Below are 20,639 nucleotides of genomic sequence, written 5' to 3'. Positions count from 1 at the left end.
AAGCTCTTCACGTCACTGATTCAGCAAGTATTTATCAAGTCTTATTTATGCACAGGGCACTGTGTGGTGCCAAGATCGTTGTAATTGTAAATTTGATTTTGGAGAATGCATCCCATAGTCATGAAAGCCAGGAGGATATTCAAGTTGGTTAACTAAAAAAGAATGAACAGATTTGCAAGCATGCAACTTGCTCAGATACTCTCTCTGGAATCAGGATCTAAGGAGGAATTCCTTCCTGGTTTTTTGTTGTTGTTGTTTTGAGTGAAGAGAGACAATTGCCAAAGAAGGGCATATCCAGACCCCTAAGGTGGCTGGCTAGGGGGTGCTAACGTTCATTAAGCTTTGTGAAATGCAACACAGTTCTTTAAAAATAAATCACTCTATTTCATATTCTACCTCATACAGTCTTTAGTTTTTCTAATCACTTTCCATAAGCTTGTTTTGTCTCCACAACACAATAGTGAGAAGTGTTGTATCATCCCACTATATTATATAACTATGGAGGTACATGGTAAGTTCACCCACTTATTAATGTCACAAGTGTTCATTGCATGATTGTAGTGTGTCAGGCACTGCCTTCTGGGCACACTGCAGACATTTAATGAAGCTCGAGAAATACATAATTCTTTTTTTGTGGTGTATCAGCTGAGATGGCCACTCACTACCACAACCCCCATCTCCTCTTGTTATGAAAAAGCAATAGAGAACACATGGTCTCAACTTGCAGGGAGTTCTGGTTTATTTGCAGAAACAGGCAAAGAAAGAGGAATTTTCCAAATGGAACGGTAAGTGATAAGAAAGGAGAGAGTATGGGGTGGAGGGATTCCAGTCCATTCAGATTTGGGAAGGCTGAGAAAACAAGTGCGGCCAGGGATGATCCCAGGATACCTGTCATCTAAATCTCATATGTATGTGCTTTAAGGACTTAGCTAGAGAACGGGCACTGGAGGCAAAGGGAAACACAAGAAAGTGTCTAGACATGGAAGAGAGCATGAGGTGTTTGGGAACTATGAGTGTTCCGTAGAGCTTGGTGTAGAGTCTGCTGAGGGCTGGCAAAAGAGAGGAGGTGAGTCAGAACATGAAGGGCTTGAATGTTCTGCTATGCAAGAAGACCATTTTGGAAGGATAACAAGGAGGGACAGAAATTTTTTAACATATTAGTAAAAAAATAAGATTTTCACTTTAGTTTGCTTTGACTCTTCCATGGAAACTGAATTGTGGGTGAAAAGACTGGAAGGCAGGAGACCAATTAGGAGGTGGTCCAGTGGCTTTGGAAGGATCAAGTGATAGAGTGATTAGGCTGGCATTAGTGGAGATGGAGAGATGTTGGTAGAAGTGTTAAGAGGGGAAGAGAGGCTATGTGTAAGGAGGGGTGTATGGGGGGCATGAAAATTAAGTGCACTTCATGCATAAGGGAGTGCAAAGTTGAGGAAGGAGACATGACTTAGCCTTGCTTCAGGGGTTACTAGAAATTTCATTTCTTTTGCTATTTCTTCTGGTTGAAACTCTGTTACAAGACTTTTGATCACGTGTGACAAAACCCAGAAAACTCTCTTTTGGTCTGAATCTGCCGACAGGGGAAAACAGACCCTTCAGCTTCCTGTTCTTTATCTCATGGTTGATTAATAGAGATTAAAACTCTAGGCTCTCAGAAGTATGCCGTATTTGGGAAAAACATCCATTTCCTGTTTTGAAGCCTATAATTTATGTTTGCAGCTTGCAAAACCACAGTGTAAACCACCTCATATAAAAGCTTGTATTTAAAAGCTCCAAAGATATTTAGAATGGGGTTGATACTGCTTGCGATATTCTCCATCATATTAGTTTCCTAACTTGTCTGGTTTTTGCCTCAGATAGTTTGGTGCCATGACCCAGGATCTGAACTTATCTTCAGATTTTCATTTACCCTAGCCAGGTCATAAGGCCATTTGGAGCCTTTTGTACTCCATTTCTGGCTGGAAGTCCAGAGATCTAAAGGTGAGTCCTGATCCTGGTCCTATATGTTCCAAAATCTTATCTGTTGCAAGTACAATAAGAATTTGATTTTGATTCTTTCTGAGTACTTTAGTTGATTTCCAGTGGTGGGTTTTTTTTTTTTTTTAAATGTTTAAGCCATTAGGCTATTTCTGTAAATGAATTAAATGGTTTATTGATATTTTGTCTCATTAAATGAAGGATGATGGAAAATCGAGTTTGCTACTCTTTTCTGTTTATCCATTTTTCTCCATTTTGAATTCAAATCCATTAAGAATTTATACCTATTAGTAAGGAAAGAACTCTTTTTATATGAAAGTGAGTTTTGTATTTCTTGGTTTACCCCTGATGTATGGACTGAAAGTTTGGAATTGAAGGTCTAAGTTTTCTAGATCTAGGTGTATGTTTATGTGTCTACAGGTATTTAATATTTTTCTACCTCCAGATGGTATTACTAAATTAGATTACAAAAATTTTTTAAAAAGTTCTACTCTAATTGACAGAGCTAAGGTCTTATATGAATGAGACTATTCCTAAACCTTGTCAAATATTGAAAAAATTAAATTTTGAATATTTCAATGTGCTCAAAACACTTTCTTATAGGCAGGTTACTCAAATGTTCTAAGAATTCAAGTTTACATAATTTAGGTAACTTTGGCAAATGAGACTAATTTAATATTGTTGGTTTAATAAGAACAGCTTTGTCTTTTGAGTTGTCAACATTAAATGTAATAAAAATGTACATTCTTATTTTACTTGGGCATGTTTTTCCTCAACTTGTGAAGGTTCTGAATTGATATGCTATCATTTCAGTTACTATATTTTAAGATTATAAAAAATGTAAACTTGTGTTTAGTCAAATTAAGTCATTATGTGGACAAACTTTATTTCAAAAGTAATTATGTTTTGTAGAACGTCAGTTTGAAGACAGTTCCCAAATCAATTGGTAACTTAAAATATTGGACTGATGCTAAATTTAGTTAATTCATAAATCATTATGTATCTATATCATATCTAAGTAGGACAAGACATTAAAACATTAATTGCTATATAACAATTTCATTCTTATATATTTTTGCCTCTTATTTTTTATATAATACAGACAGGCTGTATATTTGGGTCTATTAATGGACATGTTCATTTTTGCCACATTGAGATGCTATACTATGAGGAATGTTGATGGCTATAAAAAGATATAAGATATATATTGAAAAGCTCTCCTAGTCTGCTAGAAAATACTGGTATATGAAAGACAGTTTACAGTTATTTACTAACAGACACTCCTTCTTTGACCATACTTTAGTCAGGCTCCCGTGAGTCTTCTTCTAGATCAGGCCTCCACCTCGGACTACTTAGCCCCATTTTAACAAAGAAGCCTAAGCTAGTTAAGTGACAACCGCCTTCCTTTATATCTGATTGTCCTTGTTATATGATCAAGCTCTTGTACCTTGCCCTGGATATGTAAGTCCTTGGTCTGCTTTTAGTAAGAATCCTGTTAAGCCAGTTTAGCAAGAATCCCCCTACTTTGGTATCTAAGCAAGTTCCTCTCAGTAATTTTCCTCAGTCGTCTGTCCTCACTTGGCTCCTTGGCTGCAGATCTCCAGTTGTCTGTGCTGTATGGAATGGGACTCAGGGCTGTTCTGAAGTCTCTCTTCTCTATGCAGTAGCTCTAATAAGATCTGCCTCACCATTTTGACACATGCCCTGGGAATACCTCTTCTCTTACACCACCTCCTAGTCCTCTCAGTGCAATAAAAGCAGCTGTAGTGAAAACTTAGAATCAATATATGTGAATGAGGCTCTATTAGGAGCAGCAGAGAGGAAAACCTTTACATGCAAAGCATGCAGGAGGTATTTTGTTAAGGAAAACAAGAGAAGCTTTGTTCCAAAGTAAAATGACTCATTCCAAAATGAAAGAGAGAGGAAGAAGTTTATGACAAAACTTGTCTGGAGAGACAAAGTTGCAGATGGTTCACGGAAAGGGAATTTTACTTCTTATAGTCAAAGCTGGCGGAGGTTTACGAGTTTATTTATAAGATTTTTAGTAAGAGTGTTAGTACCAAATATGCTGTTTCAAAACTAGCATTTGGTTTTCACTTTATTAAAATGACAATTTTTCTTGGAATACTGGTGTTCTCTTAGTAAGTGCTTGTAAAGTACTTTCCTCTACCTTGAGAATAATCTGCCTAGAAAATAACTATTCAGGGTCTTATTAGAATAATTTTTGTATTTGTTGATTTTGTCATCTCCTTAATAATTTGAGGGAACAAAGCCTTTTCACTTAAAAAGAACTGGAAGTCTTTATAGTCACATACCTCTTATATCTACTTTAAAATTTCTATTGCCATTTTAGTTAACTAGATAACCAACTATTTTTCTTAGTAGTCCATGATCTTATGTAATTAAGTGTTCAAACTTGACCCTTTTCATATTTTACCTTCCAGAGCTCAAATCACAAATATCACTTGCCAAGGAAGTTGTCAAGGGGGAAAAAAAAAAAAAAGTTGAGTCTGGACCCAAGTAAGGGAAGACATTATTGAATGAAACTATTGCAGAGAGCTGCTCAAAGCCCAGGCCACAACAGTTTCAGGCAAGGGGAGTGGGAGTGAAGCTTCTGTAAGCAGAGACCTTGGGATAACTGTCTGTGGAAAGCAAAAGCATGATGTCATGTTAACAGCTGGTGTGCGGGAGAGACTTGGAGCTTAATGAACGGCATCAAATATTGTACAAACAGAAAACTTGAGGCAGAAAATTTGGTTTGTGCTCAGGCACATGGGCTTGGGATTCTGTACATCAGATGAAGGAAACAAGCTAAAGTGTACCTAGGGTTGGGACCTGGTGGTCTTCAGCAAAGCAACCTAAACTCGTGTGAAGCACAAAGTTCCATCAGCCTTTCAGTCCCTCTCCTTGTTTAAGGTGGGTTCAGAGACATTCTCTGTGAACAATTCAGAGATGAGGAATAACTCCAACAAGAGATGGCTGAGTGAAACAGACCTCAGCGTCTACATTTTCTTAGTGATATCCCTAGTGGAAGGCTAGTTTACCATCTGTTTGGTATGTAGGCAAAGATCAGTTGTTTCAGTGTCCTTCAATGGGATGCCTAAAATAAAGAAGATAAATGTTAATATAAAGGAATGTATTAAAATAAAGACCCCAAGGTTGAACCCTAAGACTATCTAGTCCTGTGAAATTCAGATCAGTGGATGAAATAGTTTTTGCAGCACTGCTCTCTGAGTTGAACTGTCCTGCTGATTATGTTGTCCAAGTCTGGGTTACCTCCCTTGTAAGGACATGTATGACATGAGCATTTCACCAGACTTTCTGTGACTCAGAGTTACTTTTATTGACTTTTAGTGACTCAGACGGCTGCTTGTCCAGGGACAAGTCTGGTCCCTGCAAGAACCAGTGCAGTGTTCCTTTAAATCTTGGGGAGGGGGCGGGGGAAGACCAGTTACAAGGCAACTTAGAGTCCTAATAAGGATCTGGGTAATTACGTTTTCGTTCTCAGTGACTTGAAGTCAGGAACAAGGGAGAAAAGTTGGACAGGTTAGTTTGAAATATTTGTAGTCAGATATTGAAGGAAATAGGAAGAACTGAAAATTTGATGAAAGTTGACAATCTGTCAATTAACAGACACAAATTTGATTTATAAGTAGGTATCAATACTAGTTTATCCATACTGGGAAAGGAAGCTAATTAGTGTCTATCAGACAAGACAAAGTTTGCATATCGAGCAGTTCCCTGCAGTTTACAGAGGTGCAAAAGAGCTCAAAGGCAACGAATAGGGTCAGAATCTGATAATCCAGAAGAACATGCTTAGTTTCCCATTGAAACACAAAATGCTCTTATAGTCCCTCTTCTCCTTTTGATCAAAGACAATCTCAAAGAAAGATTATTCTTGATCATAAAACAAGGATGCTCTCATTGGACGTGGCCTGGTTGTTTCAATAGATGCAGCAAGAATGACAAGTCAACACACAAATCTTCTATTTGCTTTGCTGGGCATTTTCATAAAGATACCTCAGATTTGATTTTTCAAAGCCTCTTGAGCATAGGAAGCCAAGCCAAAACCTCACCATCATTTTTCACCTGCGGTATCTAGTGATTTGGTGGAAAGCCCTCTCTTCCTGAGGTCCCCCAAATATCCCAAGATTCCTGAGCCCACTAAGAAGTGACCTTCCATTCTCACCTATGAGTCTGGGAACCCTATGAAGCCAGTTACTAGGCCAGTTTTACCAAGAGGGACTTTGTAAGCATTGGCTCCATGAAGTCCACCTTAATTCCTGAAAAGTGTGGGCACATCTGATGAAATGAGCATCCTTCTCAACTATGACATTCTAGGCAACGTCAGCCTTGATTGTAGTGTGTCCATTTTGTTCCTATTAACAAGGTGGATAGACTCTTACTGAATCTTTGCAAATATCTAGAGTGTCACGAAAACAGGCATCCTCAATAAGAGTTCCCCAAATTTCACAGGGTGAGTCAGGGAAGAAAAGATCAATGTTTCATTTCTGCTTTACAAGAGCACAGTCTAATAAGTTGTTATGAGTGATAGGTGGCTGAGAGAAAAGAGCTCAATGCTCTGTTCCCTTACATCCAGAAAACAGAGCGTTAAAGCATCACCACTGTTCCAAGCAAGGCCCGCGTCCAATCCATTTATTCACTTCGTTCAGTTCTTTGTAATTAATTCTTGTTCCACTTGATTTGGGGTTAGTAGTCTCATGAACACATCTGCTTCTTGACTAGACGTCTGGAACTCCTGACTCAGCTCACTGGTAGGATCTCATAGTTATTGAAGCAATGCCATCAGAATCCTGTGCCCAAGAGGACCTGGAATTGTCTTCTTTACCAGACTCTCAGACAGGGATCTGATTTGAGAACATTTGTTGAAGATGGAACACTCTACCTTATAGCTGAGTCCAGGTGACTTCATGGGGTAAAATAAAACATACAAGCTCTCTGTAGATGATGAAAGACCAGAAATGTCTATTGTTTACTCTCTATTGATATTTTTCAAAAGAGAATAACCTGAGGAAAGTTCATTATAAGAATAATAGAATAAAAGAATTGACAAACATATCTGATTGTCTCCATAGCATGCAAAACAAAACCAAATCAATCCAAAAAAGTTTTTGATGAAATAAATGTAAGCATAAAGATTTATGCCTATTTCAAAGAAGAGTAGAAATCACATATAATTTATGAAAGTAGATAAACATAATCTTCACAGAGATAATATAACATATAAATATCCAGAAATGTTAGATACCATATATGCCCAGCATAAAATTAGCATATACCAAGAATATATCAAGATTATCAAGTAAATAGATTTAATACATCTGAAGTAGGTTCTAAACATCAGTAGTAGATTAATAAAATCTAGGATAAATGACCTGAACCTCCAGTAGAGCACTACTGCCTGAAATACACTAGATTCAAGTTAAAAAAATAAAGTTGCAACCAAGTTAATTTTTTTTTTCTAAATAACTGAAATTATGAGTGCTAATACAATACTGCTTTTGTCTTATAGGCAAAGCAACACCAAGACTATGATAAATAGAAACATGTCATGGATAGCAAAAATGTTAACCATTGTCTTGAACATTCCTATACAGAACACAATTGTTTAAATATTTATGTTAATGACATTTTACCCATACAAATTTAACCTAAGGAAATCTAGGTAATTCTTCTGATTTGAGAATATTTCCCATAACTCATCGTCAGAAACATACAAATAACCATCATTATTCCTAACATTTATACTTTTTACAAAAGAGATTTTTGGGGGACCCTTTGAGAAATCTCAAAAACAATTTTAGGTCCTGACAAGGTTAATCAAGCTTTGAGTTTGATGCAATGTTAAGACAGCAAGGCCCTCAAACCCATGTACAATTTCTGTACTTTATTTGTTCATCTCAAGTGCAGAACATGCCCCATGTGCTTAACCACAAACCAATACTTCCTGCCTTGACTTCCTTGTTAGTAAAACAATTGGTGAAGGTTAAGTTTCAGGAACCCCCTCCCACATCAGCTTTTACCTCCCCACCTCCTACTCTCCACAGCCACCTATCCCAGGCATCTTTGCATTTAAAAGTTTTGCTCAGGGTAGCCTGGGTGGCTCAGTGCGTTAAGGCCTCTGCGTTTGGCTCAGGTCATGATCCCAGGGTCCTGGGATTGAGCTCTGCGTTGGGCTCTCTGCTCCGCGGGGAGCCTGCTTCCTTCCCTCTCTCTCTCTGCCTGCCTCTCTGCCTACTTGTGATCTCTCTCTCTCTGTTAAATAAATAAAATCTTAAAAAAAAAAAAAGTTTTGCTCACCCATCCCTCCCCTGAGACATTTCTGACTTAGTCTTCAAGCATTTTCCTATTATGATACTCTCCTCCTACTACTGCAATAATTCCCTTAAAGAAATCCTCATATTGATATCCAGATTGTATTTCTTTTTCTTTGACAAGGATGATGCTGTGATTCTGCCTCCAGGACTTTGTTTTTCTCCATGCAGGGGTCAATGCCATCTTAGCAGATGCTGGGTCCTTTCCTGGCTTGGAGGTCATGATCCACAGCCTGTGAGTCTAACTCCTGGTACAGTGTTTCAAACACGTGTCTGTTGTAGCGTGGTAAAGATTTGGTTTTATTCTTCATTTTCATCATTTTCCTTCCTTCTACTTCTTTGCCTTCTTCTGGCTTTCCTGGGTATAACTAAAGCCTCTGACTCCCTCCTGAGATAGACCTCTTGGGTAAAGATACTTAGACCAACAGGTATTCGTTTCACTATCATATTACCATTCCTTTCATTGTTCCACACTCTCTTGCCTGTGGGGGATGTGCTTGGACTTTATTCACACTGATTTCACCAATCTCTTCGAAATGACAAAATTTCACTAAAAAAATAAATAAATAAAATTTAAAAAAAACTTAAAATTTCAATGGCCTCTTCGAGGAATTAAGGATCTTTGCGAATTGGCTCATTCTGAGCTAGGATCTACTTGCTCAGATCATTCTGAGCAAGCAATGACTCCAAGATCTTATCCAAAGAGTGGACTGCTTTTATTGTTTGGTATAAAGAAACAGAACAATACCTGTTCTGCAAAAACTTTCAGAGACCATTGCTTCCTTCAAAGACCAGTTCCTTTCCTCAGTGTCTTCTAAAATCTCTGCCTTCCCATCACCCTCCCTTAACTTCTGCCTCCTTTTTTCCATTCTCAACCTTCACTTCAGCTTCCTAGAATCCTTTGTTCTTCCCCCTTCAATACCTCTACCTCCTCCTCTTCACTAGCCACCCCTGCCAGGCCTTTCTTTTCTCATTCATGTTCCTCAACTCCCTGTAGACAGCTGAGGCTTAAGTCCCCTACCACTGTTGGGGCTCTGAGGAGCTCAGTGACACCAAGAGCAAAAGCCTGTGCTGAAAAAGCTAACTGGAAACAGGCTGCATGTTTTCAACAGGCTGCATGTTTTCAACTGGAAATAGGCTGCATGTTTTCAACACTCAGATGGACTTTGGAGATCCCAGATGGCCGCTTGGTTGCTCCTCTGCCCCTCTCCCAAAATGCAGTCCACAGCTTCCGTAGGATTACACGTCAGGGCAAAACACATCTTAAGGATCTCCTCCACAAATACTGAGGAAACTTGTTCAGCTCTTGCACTGAGCGAGTTACTTCCATTTGCCCCATCCGCCAAAAATGTAATCTTTGTAGAAATATAAAAGTGAGCTAAGGAGTAGACTCAGCTCTTTTCTATGAACCAATGAGTTTTGAGTTTTTATGTTTATGTCTGAATAAGGGCTAAGATTTTTTAGTTAATAATTAAAGCTAGAATCCTCTTACGTTGTTGATGGGAATGCAAGTTGGTGCAGCCACTTTAGAAAACAGTGTGGAGATTCTTTAAGAAATTAAAAATAGAGATACCTTATGACCCTACAATTGCACTACTGGGTATTTACCACAAAGATAAAATGTGGTGAAAAGACAGGCCATATGTACCCCAGTGTTCATAGCAGCAATGGCCACAATTACCAAACTGTGGAAAGAACCAAGATGCCCTTCAACAGATGAATGGAAAAAGGAGGTATGGTCCATATATACAATGGAATTTTACGCCTCCATCAAAAAGGATGAACTTTTTTTATCAACATGGATAGGACTGGAGATTATGCTGAGTGAAAAAAGTCAAGCAGAGACAGTCCATTATTTTATGGTTTCACTTACTTGTGGAGCATAAGGAATAACATAGAGGACATTAGGAGAAGGTAAGGAAAAGTGAATTGGGGTAAATCAGAGGGGAAAATGAACCATGAGAGGTTGTGGACTCTGAGAAACAAATTGAAGGGTTTGGAAAGGAGTGGGGTAGGGGGAAGGGTGAGCCTGTTGGTATTAGGGTGGCATGTATTGCATGGAGCACTGGGTATGGTACATAAACAATGAATCTTGGAACACTGAAAAAAATAAAAGAAAAAAAAGAAAAAGATTAAAGCTCGAAGCTCTTTGAGTCTATATGTAAATGTATGTTCTATTATGCATGTGTGATATTTTCCTACCTCTAAATATTATTCTCACATTAAACTCTAAGATCTCTTAAAGGAGCTCCTTTTGGATTGGCTAAGAGATAAGTAAGAGTTTATATAATTTTAATATTTCTGAAATTCCCAGAAATTAAGACAATTAAATCCCTAATGTGTTCAATATGAGAGGGGGAAGTATTCCTGTAGAAACTTAGCAAAATGCTTTTAAAATTCAAGCCCACATGATTTAGGTTAATCTTTGACAAATGAGATTATTTTAATGTTGTTGTTTTAATAAATGTAGTTATGCCTTTTGAGTTATGAGCCTTGCAAGAATACTTTTTTAGTTTACTCAAGTATGTTCTTCCTAACTCAATCAGATTAAGTTTACTTTTTGCTCAATAACAAGTATATTTTAAGAATGTGCTTGATATGTTCATGGCATATCATGTCTCAGAATTATTATGTTGTATCTGATTTTTTTTCCTCTACAAAGATAATGCTTATCCATTTTCACAAATTAGATAAAACATCCAGTCTTCTTTTTTTTTCTTTTTCTTTATTAAGTTATATTAGTCACCATACACTACATCATTAATTTTTGATGTAGTGTTCCATGATTCATTTTTTGCACATAATAGCCAGTGCTCCATGCAATACATGCCCTCTTTAATATGCATCACCAGGCTAACCCATCCCTCCACCCCCCTCTCCTCTGAAACCCTCAATATGTTTCTCAAAGTCTATAGTCTCTCATAGTTTGTCCCCCTCTCTGATCCCCCGGCTTCATTTTTGCCTTTCTTCTCCTAATGTCCTCCATGTTATTCCCTATGTTCCACAAATAAGTGAAACCATATGATAATTGTCTTACTCTGTTTGACTTATCTCACTCAGCATAATCTCCTCCAGTCCCATCCATGCTGATGCAAAAGTTGGGTATTCATCCTTTCTGTTGGCTGAGTAATATTCCATTGTATATATGGACCACATCTTTATCCATTCATCTGTTGAAGGACATGTTGTCTCTTCCCACAGTTTGGCCATTATGGACATTGTTGCTATGAACGTTGGGGTGCATATGGCCCTTCTTTTTACTACATCTGTATCTTTGGGGTAAATAGTAGTACAATTCCTGGGTCATAGAGTAGCTCTATTTTTAACTTTGAAAATAGGATTCATCATTCTGTTTGGCATGTTTTGTCTAAAGCTTTCTAAACTGACTTTTTTTAAAGTCTCATATAAATAATCATATATTGTTATCAACTGTACTAATCTAATAGTGACTTATGATCAGATCTTTGACTTTTAAAATTATAAAAATAATGCACTAACTATGGCTATTTTAACTTTTCTGTCACTTACAAGTGGTTTTCTGCTTTACTCTGATGTTTCCCAAAGAGCCTTTGGAAGTCAACTACTGGCTAAGTGCTCTGTCTTCAACAAAAAAAGGACTAGCCTAGAAACCTATGGAAGTGGACCGTGCCACATATACTTGGATACAGAATTCTGATGGCATTGCTTCAATAACTATGAGATCCTACCAGTGAGCTGAGTCAGGAGTTCCAGACGTCTAGTCAAGAAGCAGATGTGTTCATGAGACTACTAACCCCAAATCAAGTGGAACAAGAATTAATTACAAAGAACTGAACGAAGTGAATAAACTGGTTGGACATGGGCCTTGCTTGGAACAGTGGTGATGCTTTAACGCTCTGTTTTCTGGATGTAAGGGAACATCCAGAAAACAGAGCATTGAGCTCTTTTCTCTCAGCTACCTATCACTCATAACAACTTATTAGACTGTGCTCTTGTAAAGCAGAAATGAAACATTGATCTTTTCTTCCCTGACTCACCCTGTGAAATTTGGGGAACTCTTATTGAGGATGCCTGTTTTCGTGACACTCTAGATATTTGCAAAGATTCAGTAAGAGTCTATCCACCTTGTTAATAGGAACAAAATGGACACACTACAATCAAGGCTGACGTTGCCTAGAATGTCATAGTTGAGAAGGATGCTCATTTCATCAGATGTGCCCACACTTTTCAGGAATTAAGGTGGACTTCATGGAGCCAATGCTTACAAAGTCCCTCTTGGTAAAACTGGCCTAGTAACTGGCTTCATAGGGTTCCCAGACTCATAGGTGAGCACGGAAGGTCACTTCTTAGTGGGCTCAGGAATCTTGGGATATTTGGGGGACCTCAGGAAGAGAGGGCTTTCCACCAAATCACTAGATACCGCAGGTGAAAAATGATGGTGAGGTTTTGGCTTGGCTTCCTATGCTCAAGAGGCTTTGAAAAATCAAATCTGAGGTATCTTTATGAAAATGCCCAGCAAAGCAAATAGAAGATTTGTGTGTTGACTTGTCATTCTTGCTGCATCTATTGAAACAACCAGGCCACGTCCAATGAGAGCATCCTTGTTTTATGATCAAGAATAATCTTTCTTTGAGATTGTCTTTGATCAAAAGGGGAAGAAGGACTGTAAGAGCATTTTGTGTTTCAATGGGAAACTAAGCATGTTCTTCTGGATATCAGATTCTGACCCTATTCATTGCCTTTGAGCTCTTTTGCACCTAAACTGCAGGGAACTGGTCAATATGCAAACTTTGTCTTGTCTGGTAACCAAGCTTTCTCATTTCCTGTGCAAAAGCTTGTTTGGTGTTAACTTCTAAACTGAACTGCATTTTCTCACCTTGTACATCTTGTCAATGCTTACCAAGTTTTCATTTCTTCCAGTTTCCTTCAATATTTGGCTAAAAATTAATCTTAGCCTCTAAACAAGCTTTCCAATTTTTCTGTATCCTTGAGTTGGAATTACTGGGAGCTACAAACTGATTGGCAGGTTTTTACTGGGACTCTAAAGTGCCTTGTAATAAATTTTTGCCTCCAAGATCTGAAGAGTTATTATAAGCTCAAGCCTAAGAGCTTTTCATAACACTAGAAAGACTCATTATTCCAACTGATCATTCATGGTTCAGTTATTTCCCTGGATAGGCCACTGTTTGGACTACCAATGATGTCTGGTGAAATTCTCAGGTCATTCATCCTTATTGGACTAGTAACCAATGCTATGGACAATACCACCAATATAACTGACATCTCAGCTCCAAAAAACTCAATGAATGGTAAGAGACTGAATATAAAAATAAGCAGTGGTTAGACCATATACAGAAATATAGCTCTGACATGCAGCCTCTATAGCCATCAGTCTAATAAGGCACATAACCTGTTTAAAATCAGTCCCAAATCAGGATCTGGTCAATATTTCACAGCTGCCCTAATTTTTGCCTATACCTCTGACTTAGGATGAACCATAGAAAACCAAATATGTACTCCTGACCAATCATATAGGGTGGCTCACTTCTAGTTAGTCCTCTAGCTTCTGTAAGCCAATACCTTCTAATTGGGGCACACCTGAAGCCTTTCCTTTTTCAACTCTAGAGCATTTTACTACTTTACCTGTGTTTGAGTTTCTGCTCATCTCAGGTGATGGTGGTAACTAGCTTGATATAGCAAGCTCTGAATAAATGTTTGTGTTCATTTCAATGATTTTCATTTATTACCACAGTTTCTTTGGAGTTTCCATCAAGACACAGTTTGCACTGACCATCACCATGGCCTCCAGTTTTCAACTGGGCACTTAGAACCTATTATGTCTCACTGCTTGCTGCTTGTCAAGTCCAGAGTGATAGGTAAGTCAGCACAGACCTGAACTCCACTCTTTTCTGTTGAGTTCTTTGGTCATTCTTCTGAGTTTGGTACACAGGTTTTGTTATCAGTGCCCACCCATTTGTTTGGCAAATGGGTGGGTCTTTTCATCCTTTTTTGTTACATTTGTGTTACTGCTTTATGGAGTGCTGCCTAAAAGTGCTATATGTCATAAGAAGGAGAATCATATGATATAACACAGTCATATGTCTTCTAAGCCTTTTGTTGATGGCAGCCTCACAGACCAAAGAGTTTGCTGTTTTTACCACAACTGCCCATTTGGACAAACTTTGTTGTAAGTCACTAGTAAAACTGGATGAGGTTCTCTTTCCATCTCAAATTTTGGTCTTGAGGGCTTTGTTCCCCCTCCTTTTTGATTCAGAAAGAGCATTCTCTCTGGTATTCCATGAGCCAGAAGGCACAGATTGTCAAGTCTGTGTTTGGAGGTGACCAATCATGAGTTTGGGGTTTGAGATAGGAGCTGCACAAACGTTTCATTTCTACCAGCACTGCCAGCTCTCGTGAGATAATCTAAGCCTCAATTTTCTCCTCTTCTGGGGAAACTTTTGCTTCATATATCTACCCTTATGACAGTGCTTACTCTTACTCAGTACTTACCTTTCCAAATGACATAATTTTCCCAAGTATGATTTAAGCCTTTAATGGGCACTTGAGGCTGGGGGAGGCGTTTGACTTCCATAAAATTGTTCTTTTGAAAATTTCCTTAGAAAAGAAAGGAATGTGATTTCTCAGTTCACAAGGGCAGCATTTTTTGATTGGTATGCAGAGGCCTCCAAAGAAATTTTAAATAAAATATTGCTTTACAAAAAGATTCTTTGACCAAAGTTATGAGGAATTAGAAAAACTTAAGCAACAAAGTAATATCCCTAGCAAGCCCTCGTCTTCTTTGTCCTTCAGCTTTTTCCCTATATCTTGTTCTCCCTCTTCAGAAGCCTCTTATCCTTCCAGTCTCTTTCTTTCTACAACTCTATCAAACCCTCTATCTGCTTCCCCTTATCCAGACCCTTTACCTTTCCTCAACTCTTCTAAAACCACCAAAGTCTGTTGCCTTTAAAAATCCATCCTTCCCATATACTAGGTATGCAGGGAACTACAGAATCTAAACCTTGGACTCAAGCTGAATTATGAGCTATAAAGATTGCTTTAAACCTAGACAAGACCAGCAAATACTCATAAAATAATTTAGGATTCTTTTTGGTGCATATGACCCAGAGTTACTTGACCTATAGCAACTTGTACACATGGTTGGTTGGAAGCTCAGATGCTGAATCCTGTGTGGCAAAGCTGATTGGACCTCCCCAGAATGGGACCTATAGGATCCTTCTTTCCACAATAAGCTCGAGACTCAAAAAGAAGTTCCCGAAGCAGGGCTAAGTCTCCTGAACCATACATGAAATGTTTCTAATAAACATTGATTGAACCATCATTTAATCATGCAATAAATTAAAGATGAAATGATGGGATATATTTTTTAGGATAGACTAAACCATATCTTCCCCAAAAGTTGTAGGTGTGAAGATGCTGATTGAACAGCAGCCCTTGCATCTCATTTTGCCAATGGAGCTGAACCTGAAACTGGGCACCTAATTCAAAGAAATTAGAATAGGAAATAGCCTCATTATCTGAACTAAAACATCTGACATAACATTTTGAAATAATTTTAGGATGAAAATGAGACAAGACTTAAACTTGTGGCCCTAAAGATCAAATAGCTAAGCAGACCACTTCTCAACCAGCCACCTATTGATAAGGACGCTTATAGATTTTGTAAAAAGAAGGGACACTGGGGAAGAAAAATTGTTTCATCCTAGCAAAACAAACAAACAAACAAACCCATCAATTTAGATCAATAAGGGAGGAAAATGCATTCAATATTCTGGATTACTTTTAAGCAAACAAAGTGAATTATAAATATAAATGGTCAACCTCACTAAGTCTTGATGGATACTGGGTACTACTCTTTCTATGTTAAATTGTACTGCCATTACTCAGCCTATTCCTCAACCTATTCCTCAGAGAAAACAGCACACAGGAGCAGGTATTTTAAATAATTCAGTCCTTAACTGTAACCCTTGTATACTTTACTGAAAAACTTTCATTTTTTGCTTTGTGATACCACAATTGCAAAGTTAATAAGGAGATAAATGCTTTGCAAATGGCCTTTGCAGTTACACATGGAAGGAACAATTTCTTGTGATTTGAGAGGGCTCCTTTATTCATAATCCAGTTGTTTTTACTCTGGATATACCTTTGCCTTCTCTATAATATTTAATGCATTCCTCTAATAAAGATCTTGACACCATACTTCACACTTTATGGGCTAAAACTTCCAGCAATGGAAATGGAACACAATTGTAAGAGAACCTATTAAAATTCAACTAGATCTTACCAAACCATCACCCAAGCTTTCCCAATATTCTTTGAGGCCACACACAAAGGAAGAGCTCAAGCCTATCTTTAAAAACCCTATATTCAGGGCACCTGGGTGGCTCAGTGGGTTAAGCCGCTGCCTTCGGCTCAGGTCATGATCTCAGGGTCCTGGGATCGAGTCCCGCATTGGTCTCTCTGCTCAGCAGGGAGCCTGCTTCCCTCTCTCTCTCTCTGCCTGCCTCTCCATCTACTTGTGATTTCTCTCTGTCAGATAAATAAATAAAATCTTTAAAAAAAAAACCCCTATATTCAAAGATCTTCTCATAGTTTGTAGTAGCCCTTGTAACACTCACATTTTGCCAAATGGATGAAAATATAAATTGTTGAAGACTTCAAAACCATCACAAAATTGTGATCTTTTGTTTCTTTGTAGTACGTAATTCAGATACCATCCTGTCATCTATTATGCTTACAGTCAATTGCTTCTTTGCCTTGTCTTTTTCAGCATACCTAAGAGGACCAAGAAAGTCAACACTTTTTTACCTTCCACAAAGGAGAATAACATCCCTGGGCAGTCATGCCTCAGGGGTACCCTGAATCTGTGTACTGTTTTTCTCAGGTCTTTAATCACAACTTATAAGATGCAAATTTCTCTTGTGATTCAGTTCTGATTAATAATATAATATAATGTAATATAATATAATCTCTTATTTTGTTCAGGGAACAAGGAAGTTGTAAAAAAGATCATTTGCTTATTCTCAGCGTTAATAGGAAAAGAACATGATGCTTCAAAAGATAAATTACAAATGTCTCACAACACAATCCTTTATTTAGGAAATGACCTATCTAAGGAAGGAAATATTTTCCTGATAGATTAAAGACTGTCCAAATATTCTAGACCTCTTTCAAGGTGGCAACTGGGAAAACCTCTAGGCTTAACTGGAAAATGAAGGCAATGAGTAACAAACTTTTCTGTGATTCCAACACTTCTTTATGAATTGTATAAGTCTTCAGTAAGAGACTCTGATCTGAGAGCACAAATACAACAGGTTTTCTGTAATCTAAATAAGGCCTTATAATAGCCTCCTTCCTTAGGCACTCCTAACTACAAAAGCCATTCCATCGAATTGTGCACCAACAATTTGAACAAGCCCTTCAGGTTTCAACTCAATTTCTTGGGTGTCATCAAAAACCAGTTGCTTACTATTGACTCACCCTTGACCCCGTTGTAAAGGCTTTTCCCCCTTGACTTAAGGTAATCAGTGTCATGGCAAAACTTATTGATGCTTCTGCTGAAATAGTTCTAGGCTCTTTATTTAACCTCATGGTCCCTCATGCAACACAGACATTACTATTGACTGAGAACATGCAGCACTTTTCAGCCAACTGGTTAATCTCTTAAGAGATTCTGTTACTCTCTCCTCTCACATTATTTTTCATCCCTGAAACAACCTGAAACATGTCACTCTCCTGTTCCTAAAAGAATGGCAACAACATGATTGTCTTACTTCAGTTAGGAATCCTTCTGTACCTTGCAGATGTACAATGTATTAGAGATCCCATTGAGAAGTCTGACCAAATATTATTTGTGGAGGGACAATTCCTCAACTGAAATGAGGTTAAGCAGGACATGCTATTAGGGATTTAAGAAGATTGTTCTTTAGAATATAGTCATTTACCTGAAGTAAAATCAGCCCAGACGGCAAAACATATTGTTGTTCAGAAGCCTATTATATTCCTTCATATCGAACAAAAGGAGGGATTGACAATTTTGGACTTTTTCTGAGATCTGTATACCTGGAAAACAGAGGTTAGTTAATATATTCCCCCCACTTTTGTGTTCTAGGAAAGGATTTACTGAAAAGAGGCACCAATTTTCTCCATACAATTTATATGAGTCCCAGTCTATTCTTTCTCATGACTTCAATAAGAGTTTTGTGTCTAGGTGTCTATGGACAATTAGTTTTTGACAAAGATGCCAAGACCATTCAATGGGAAAAGAACAGTGTTTTTAATAAATTAATCTGGGATAATTTAATATAGTCACATGGATGGCATATGGATTCTTAACTCACACTATGTAAAAATTAACTCAAAATGGATAAAAAAATGTGAGTGTAAGAACTAAGACTATGGAGTTCTTAGAAGAAAACAGTGGTAAATCTTCATGAACTCAGTTGTGGCAGTGGATTTTTAGATATGACCTCAAAAACATAGGCAACAAGAGGAAAAACAGATAAATTGAGCTTCATCAAAATAAAGAAATAAAAAGCATTCAAATTGGCAGAGAATAAGTCAAACTCTCAATCTTCATACATGACACGATACTTTATGTGGAAAACTCAAAAGACTTCACCCTAAAATTGCTAGAACTCAAACAGCCATTCAGCAATGTAAGAGGATAAAAAAATCGGTGCACAGAAATAAGTTGCATTTCTATACACTAACAATGTGACTGAAGAAAGAGAAATTAAGGAATCAGTCCCATTTACAATTGCACCAAAAACCATAAGATACCTAAGAATAAACCTAACCAAAGAGGTAAAATATCTGTACTTTAAAAACTACAGAACACTTACAAAAGAAGCTGAGAAAGACACAAAGAAATGGAAAAATAGTCCATGCTCATGGATTGGAAGAATAAATATTGTTAAAATATCTATGCTATCCAGAGCAATCTATACATTCAAAGCAATCCTTATAAAAATAATATCAACATTATACAGCTGGGACAAACAATCCTAAAATTTGTATGGAACCAGATAGCCAGGGGAATGTTAAAAAAGAAAACAAAAGCTGGGGGTATCACAATGTCTGACTATATTACAAAGCTGTGATCATCAAGATAGCATAGTATTGGCACAAAAACAGACATGTAGATCAATGGAACAGAATACAGACCCCAGATACGGACCCTCAACTCTATGGTAAACTAAACTTCAACAAAGCAACAATTTTTCAATGGAAAGAAAGACAGTGTTTCTGGAAAACAGTATGGAGTTTCCCCCAAAAGTTGAAAATAGATCTATCCTATGACCCAACAATTGCACTACTGGGTATTTACCCTAAAGATACAATTGTAGTGATCTGAAGGAAGGGAACATGCACCCAAATGTATATAACAGCCATGTCCACAATACCCAAACTATGGAAAGAACCTAGATGTCCATCAACAGATGAATGGATAAAGAAGATGTGATATATATACAAATGGAATACTATGAAGCCATCAAAAACTGAAACCTTGCCATTTGCAGCAACATGGATGGAACTAGAGGGTAATATGCTAAGCAAAATAAGTCAATCAGAGAAAAAATTATCATATGGTCTCTCTGATATGAGGAATTTGAGAGGCAGAATGGGGGGTCATGGGGGGGGGGTAGGGAGGGAAAAAATGAAACAAGATGGGACCAGGGAGGGAGACAAATCATAAGAGACTCTTAATCTCAGGAAACAAACTGAGGGTTGCTGGGGGTGAGGGGGAAGGTAGGGTAGCTGGGTTACGGACATTGGGGTGGGTATATGCTTTGGTGAGTACTGTGAATTGTGTAAGACTGATGATTCACAAACCTGCACCCCTGAAGCAAATAATACATTGTATATTAATAAAACAACAACAAAAAAGAAAGAATGGAATGTATGAGAGCATATTTAAAAAAAAAAAGAGAAAAGACAGTGTCTTCAATAAATGGTGCTGAGAAAACTGGATAGCCACATGCAGAAGAATGAAGCTGGGCCATTCTCTTATACCATAAACAAAGATAAACTCAAAATGTATGAAAGACCTATATGTGAGAGAGGAATCCATCAAAATCCTGGTGGAGAACATAGGCAGCAACCCCTTCGACTTTGGTAACAGCAACTTCTTGCAAGACATATCTCTAAAGACAAAGGAAACATAAACATAAGCAAAAATGAACTATTGTGACCTCCTCAAGAAAAAAGTCTTCTGCACATCAAAAGAAACAGTAAAAAAAAAAATTAAATAAATAAAAGCCCTAAAAGGCAACCTATAGAATGGGAGAAGATATTAGTAAATGACATATCAGAAAAGGGCTGGTATCCAAG

The 20,639-nt window shown here is 37.8% G+C and overlaps 1 long non-coding RNA gene across 2 annotated transcripts; it reads left to right on the top strand.

Moving 5' to 3' along the window:
- The first annotated feature begins 1,431 nt into the window (after window positions 1-1,431).
- Window positions 1,432-19,930, top strand: LOC131826404 (uncharacterized). 2 transcript variants are annotated; one of them, XR_009351577.1, is made up of 4 exons: window positions 1,432-1,977; window positions 14,041-14,164; window positions 17,077-17,190; window positions 18,418-19,930. It is a non-coding gene; the product is annotated as an uncharacterized LOC131826404 (long non-coding RNA). The 2 variants fall into 2 exon arrangements; XR_009351576.1 differs by lacking the exon at window positions 18,418-19,930 and having other exon boundaries at window positions 1,567-1,977; window positions 17,077-17,274.
- The last annotated feature ends 709 nt before the right edge of the window (window positions 19,931-20,639 follow it).

The sequence above is a fragment of the Mustela lutreola genome, chromosome 3 (genome assembly GCF_030435805.1).
Source record: "Mustela lutreola isolate mMusLut2 chromosome 3, mMusLut2.pri, whole genome shotgun sequence".
Classification (NCBI taxonomy): Eukaryota; Metazoa; Chordata; class Mammalia; order Carnivora; family Mustelidae; genus Mustela; species Mustela lutreola.
Note: the sequence above shows the minus strand (reverse complement) of the source record. Positions and strands in the feature narration are given on the sequence as shown.